This window comes from Cucumis melo, unplaced genomic scaffold (genome assembly GCF_025177605.1).
Source record: "Cucumis melo cultivar AY unplaced genomic scaffold, USDA_Cmelo_AY_1.0 utg001163l, whole genome shotgun sequence".
Taxonomy (NCBI): domain Eukaryota; kingdom Viridiplantae; phylum Streptophyta; class Magnoliopsida; order Cucurbitales; family Cucurbitaceae; genus Cucumis; species Cucumis melo.
The window spans coordinates 5,557-12,500 of record NW_026124443.1 but is presented as its reverse complement, the minus strand read 5'-3'; the positions used below and the strand labels follow the sequence as shown (position 1 = coordinate 12,500).

The 6,944-nt window shown below is 29.7% G+C and overlaps 1 non-coding gene across 1 annotated transcript; it reads right to left on the bottom strand.

Annotated features, from left to right (window-relative positions):
• Positions 1–5,882: 5,882 nt before the first annotated feature.
• On the bottom strand, positions 5,883–5,970 carry TRNAS-GCU (transfer RNA serine (anticodon GCU)). The gene has a single exon. It is a non-coding gene; the product is annotated as a tRNA-Ser (tRNA).
• Positions 5,971–6,944: the final 974 nt, after the last annotated feature.

The window sequence follows — 6,944 nt, the reverse complement described above, 5'->3', positions numbered from 1 at the left end:
TGAGAAGATTGGTTACGTAGAAAAAGGAAAATGGATTCGTATTCACATACATAAGAATTGTATAGGAACAAGACTAATCTTCGATTTCTTTTTGAAAAAAAAGAAATCAATTTTTTTGAAGTACTAAGACTATTCAAATTACAATACTCGTGAAAAAAGAACCGTAATAAATGAAAAGAAGAGGCATCTTTCACCCAGGAGCGAAGGATTTGAACTAAAATTTCCAGATGGAGGGGATAGGGTATTAATACATCTGACACATAATTTAAATGTGGGAATTTATCCTCTAAAAAAGGAAATATTGAATGACTTGATCGTAAATTATAAGATTTTGCGATTTCTTCTTCTTTTAAGGAAGATACTAATCGTAGGGAAAATGGAATTTCCACAATGACTGCAAACCCTTCTGATAACATTTGAGAATACAAATTGTTATTGTACCCACAAAAAGGATTTTTGTTATAATAATTAGTCGACAAAAAAAAAAAATGATTCTGGTGATACATTCGAGTAATTAAATGTTTTACCATTAGTAAACTGGATTTTTTGTCATAACCAGAATTTTCCAACAAAATGGATCCATTTAAAAAATGATCATGAGAAAATGCGTAAATATACTCCCGAAAGATAAGTGGGTATAGGAAGTCACGTTGCCGAGATTTCTCAAGTTCTAAATATCCTTTAAATTCCGCCATTTAAAATTTCATTTGAACTGGGGATACGATAATGGGATTTATTGGGTTATCAAATGATACATAGTGCGATACAGTCAAAACAAGGTATTACAGTAAAATAAAGAATAATAATAGATACCTCGTAAATAGGTAAGACTTATCAACGGACTCTCTATCCTCTCTTTTCTTTTGTCATCTAATTGGTTTCTATTTTAGGATAAAAAAGATGGTTAGAAATCCTTTATTTTTTCAACCCAATCGCTCTTTTGATTTTGGAAAAAAACTCTTTATCAATATACTGCTTCTTCTACACATTCCCCTCTACCTCATAACGTAGAGTAACTAATAGTTAGGACTTAGAAAAAAATGGATAACTCACTCATAAGAAAAGTCCTTCCCGCATCAAGCACTAATATAGTTTTAACGTCTAATTAGATCGGCGAATCATTCAAATTAAGAACATAAGCCCGTTACTTTTTATTTCTCTATAATTGGAGCATAGTGCCCTATCCATTTATTCATTCGACCCGACTTTACTTTTTTTTCCGCATCAAGAATTCAAACAAGTTTGGCCTAATCTAGTAAGGTAAAAATATTACTAGAATTTTCCATTAATACGACATGCTGCTTTTTCCATTCATTCCTTTCAGGATCAGTCGCGGTCTTACAAACTCTACCGATAGTATGGACGAATCTGTTACTTCATAGAAATGTGTAAAAGATGCTAGCCGCACTTAAAAGCCGAGTACTCTACCATTGAGTTAGCAACCCCAAAATATGAAAAATTTTTCTGTGTAGATACAATCGGAATCAAAATAACAAAAGAAATGAAATTAGATGACGTAATCAAAATATTGCAATAAAAAAAACTTCTTATATCACTTACACAAAAGTAATTTTTTGTATCACAAAAAATACAATGAGACCATCATGTGCGTGAAAAGCAAGGGTCATGAAAGGGAGATAACTAGCTTCATTTATACACAATCGGATTATATTTGTTTGATACACTGTTGTCAATATTAATGTGAATAATGAAAAACGCCTATAATGGACAAAACAAAAGAATTATAAATGAATAAAAAACAAATGGAAATAACAATTTGAGTTGAATAACTATATTTAACTAGATAAAGTTAACAAAATAGAATAAGAGAAAATATTCTAATAATAATAAATTCTATTAAAATAATAGAAAAGAATTAAAAAAAACTACGTACTTAGATTGGCACTATAGAGATAATCAACATAGATAGACATAAAAGATGTAGGCGAAAGAAGAAATTAAGGAAGAAGTAGAAAAAAATATATCGGGTTTGTGGATTGAATAAACCCGATATATTTTTTTTCTATTCATCTTAGATCAATTTATATCAATAAAATAAAAATCGATTTTTTCATTAGCGAAGACGCAATTTTAAGGTAATAAGTGTATAGTATGAATAGAACAAGAGAGAGGGGGAAATACTAAAGAAAAGGTTAGTCAAAGCTATATACAAGTTAAGTTATCACACCCTCGTTTTTTTATTTCATTAATAAAAATGGAATTTCGGTTATTGATTAAGGTGAAGTTCCGTAAAAACACCTGCCTTCTTTAAAATATCATGAACAGTTCCTGTAGGTTGAGCACCCTTTTCAAGGAAATATAGAATAGCAGGAACATTTAAATAGGTTTGATTCTTTATCGGATCATAAAAACCCACTTTACGAAGATCTCTTCCTTCTCTTCGGCATCGAACATCAATTGCAATGATTCGATAAACGGCTCATTGGGATAGATGTAAATTTTAAGTACCCCCCCCCAGAACCGTATAAGAAGTTTTCTCCTCGTACGGCTCGAGGAAATTCAAAGTTATGTATAGAATTCTAATTAATGTCAAATAGATCTATAGATTATTAAATCAATTAGACTATGATTTAAAAATTTTTTTCTTATTCTTTTGTTTTTCTTTTGAAAAAAAAAACTCATTCTTATCCCCATAACTCAAGTTGGATAACTCTCACGCAAAGGAAAAAAACCCTTAAGCTTAAGCATTTCATTTATTGAGCGGTCTCTAACCTCTTTATTTTTGCCTGTCTCCGTTAGAATCTATTTCGATTCTTCATTCTGATCTAGTTTAGTTATTGAGACAATTGAAAAAGATTTTTACTTGTTCCGGGATCCTTTATCCTTTCCTTGAATCATTGGGTTTAGACATTACTTCGGTGATCTTTAATCGTTTCAAAATGGTAGCAACATACCATTTTTTTTGATTTCCTTTTTATCAAAGAATCATATAAATAATGGATTCTCGTGTGATACACTTTTAATCCAATTTGATGTTTGAATTTGAAACTTGTTCGAATTGGATCCTTTCGATTTGTATACCGAACCTATACTTACGAAGTAGTTTTAACTTATTGATTGACACTAACCCTAGATCTCTGCCCTTGATAAATGAATCAATACTTTCTACTCGAGCTCCATCATGTACTATTTACATCAAAAACCCTAAAAAAAAAAAAGAGCTCGAGTGCAACCGAACAAACTATGTCGAGTCAAGAGCATCTTCATTCCTATATAATATAAAATGGTGGGTGTAAGAATCCACAGTGGATCATGTCCTTCAAGTCGCACGTTGCTTTCTACCACATCGTTTTAAACGAAGTTTTACCATAACCTCTAATTTCTTGGAACTGGTATGTAATTGATTCATTTATGGAATCATGTATAGTCATTGGGTTAGTTGGTCCATAGTAATCTATACTCTTATGACATGGGTAGTTTTTGAAAAAGTCTTAGCAATACTTCAATTTATTGAAACCCATATTTTATTGTATATATTGTATCAATAACATTTTTTTGTATGAGTGCAATATTTATTTCTCTATATATAGATATTTTCTAGATAGAGAGAGATTTTTTGAAATTTCTATAAAATCAATTAAGAAATAATTAATTACGAATAATTAAGAATCTCCATTTTTCAATTTCTTCATAGAATGGATTCACGAGTTTAACACTTCTTCGAGTACCAAGGACTCATAAGAAATAATTAAAAAGATTTACTTGATTGAAAATTTACTACCTAAATATTATATTATAATATTATTTGAATAAATTTTTGTAAAGGATTTATTACATTTGATTATGATAAATAAATGTATATTCGGGATTAACCCATCAATTAGATAGATCTAAAATAAAAAAAAAAAAAAGAAATAAAACGATAAAAATAGATAATAACAATACATACATATCAGCATTTTCTGCCTAGTTTATTTAACTTAAGAGACTCAATAATCTTTCCTTAAAATAAAGTGAAAAAGATGTATGAATTGTTACTTGGATTTACAATTATTCATTACAGACAAACATACGAAAAAATGAGGTGAAAAGAAATACATAATATGTTACATATGTAACTTGATTCTTTGTTAATCAGATTCGGGCAGATATTCAAATTGATATCTTCCGTTATGGATTAACTCCTATCTACCCCCAATTAGATCGAGTAGATGCATCATAAATAAAAAAAGGATCCTACGGGGGACTGGACTAGTTTCGGAGGTGCTAGACTATCTTGTATAAGGCGAAAGTCAAACAGATCTAGAGTAAACGATTGTTCCTACCTATTTTTTTTTATTTGACTCTAAAATTTAGTACCCTAAACCCTAAATAGGTCTTAAGTTTCTTAAGACCATTAATTCAATTCCATTAGTGCCAAAAACACAAGACCTTCGTGTTTATAATTCAGAAATCCACAGAAAAAAAATACTCGGGTTTCACAAACCATTTAAGAGATAGAGAATAATAGAGGCTTTCGCATTTCTGAAATGCATCATTATAAGAAAATAATAAAGAACAATCACATTCGATCTATATTTAGACTCTTAAGCATAAGGTTGTTTAAAACGGCAATCTATAGTCTGATATCGAATATTTTTCCATATATCTTATAATATACTATTATTATATATAATAATAATACGCATACTCTGGGACGGAAGGATTCGAACCTCCGAATAGCGGGACCAAAACCCGTTGCCTTACCACTTGGCCACGCCCCATTTATATTCAACACTAATAAACACTAATATTGGTAGTGCTTAGTCGTCAATTCCAGTACAAATATTTATAGAATAAATTAGATTGTTGCTCAGATTTTGATACGTTTATAGATCCAATTAAACTCAATTTATTGATCATTACATATAATTCCATTAAGATATTGTATGAAAGTAGGATTTCTTCTATTCTCGTTTTATTTGAGAATTGAAGGATTTTTGATTGGCTGAGTTCAAATCAAAGAAAGGTTTTTTGACCTACTTTATGTTATTAATTTTTCCCTTATCCCTTATATCATAGCAATAATAGGGGATTAATAACTCAATCAAATCAAAAGAAATACAATTATCTTCAAGAACAAAGAAAAAAAAATTGTTATGCTTAATATCTTAAGTTTCATCGGTATCTGTCTTAATTCTTTCCTTTATTCAAGTAGTTTTTTCGTCGCCAAATTGCCCGAGGCCTACGCTTTTTTGAATCCAATAGTAGATGTTATGCCAGTAATACCTCTATTCTTTTTTCTATTAGCTTTTGTTTGGCAAGCTGCTGTAAGCTTTCGATAATATTTTTAATACTGTCCGAGACAAATTCATGATTTACTAGAAAAAAAAAAAAAAAAGATTCTAACTAGTTATAAGATCAGATAAGTTGTACATACAGTCTGAAGCTTTAAGTTGAATCCAATATTGAAATTATTCTATAGCTATGATAAATCTGGATCACTCTCATTTTCTTATTCTTACTTTTTTCCTTTGAACGACCCTCTTCGAGTCCCCCACAATATAGAATTGTGGGTATGAAATCCAATTTTGAGTAATCAAGGACTCAACTCTTAAAATTTTTTCCTATTTATAGAAATAACTTCACTGCATTTCTTGGTGTCAAACCAGATTAAAATAGAGAATCTATTCTCTTAAAAAAAAAATGATCTTGGAGATTGTGTAATGCTTACTCTCAAACTATTTGTTTATACAGTAGTAATATTCTTTGTTTCTCTCTTCATTTTCGGATTCCTATCTAATGACCCGGGACGTAATCCGGGGCGTGAAGAATAACAAAATCAGATTTTTTTTCCTTGCTTGATTTTGAAATGTTCTTAACATTTTATCTATTCCACATCTTTCCTCAACTATAAAAAAATACCAAGTAATTGACAGAAACGGAAAGAGAGGGATTCGAACCCTCGGTACAAAAAAATCGTACAACGGATTAGCAATCCGACGCTTTAGTCCACTCAGCCATCTCTCCCCAAATTGAAAAAGGATAATTACTATGATACATTGTATAAAAAATAGAAAATAAAGGCTTGAAAAAAGCCCTTCTTTATCTCTCTTTATTATCTTTATCTACCCCTTTATAGATATATAATTTCATTATATTGATATAGATAATTATCTAGATATATCGATGGATATCTATCAAATCGATAAAAACTTTTTTTTATTAGGAATTCCATTTAGATAAATTAGATTTCATTAGATAAGGGCTCAAAAGAAGAGATATCTTCAATCCTAATATATAAATAATACCAATATATTAAAGATTCATAAAAATATTTATAAATAAAAAGAAAGTACCTTTTTTAGTTTATTTCATCCGAAAAGCCCTTTTCTTTTTATTTTTAGTTCCACGGCCTGGCCTGGTCAGTACCTAGCCGGGCTTTTTTTGTTCCAATAAATCGTAGATCAAATTATTTATTTGATTTGAAAATGTTTTTGAAAAAAAAAAAAATAGAAACAACAAGAATCCTAAGAAGATTTATTATTTCAATTCCTATGATACAGAAAAAGATGATATAGAATCAAGGTTCGATTTCTTATTATTATTTTTTAGTACTTTACTAGAATAAAAAACTTGTTAATTAGTTAATTAAAACGAGTCCTCTTTTCCTAATCTCATTAGTGGCCCTGATGAAAATACGTCAACGCTCAAATTTTCATGATTATTTTCTGATCCGATCTTTTTATTACTTATTAATACGACTTATTTTCGTCTTCGACAAAAGGTCCATTTATATACAATAATTGCATTGTAGCGGATATAGTTTAGTGGTAAAAGTGCGATTCGTTCTATTAATCCCTTAATAGTTAAGGGATCCTTCGGGTTGATTAATATTCCGATCAAAAACTTTATTTCTTAAAAGGATTTAATCCTTTACCTCTCGATGAAAGATTCGAGGAAAAATAAAAATTCTCGTGATTTGTATCCAAAAATATGTTCTA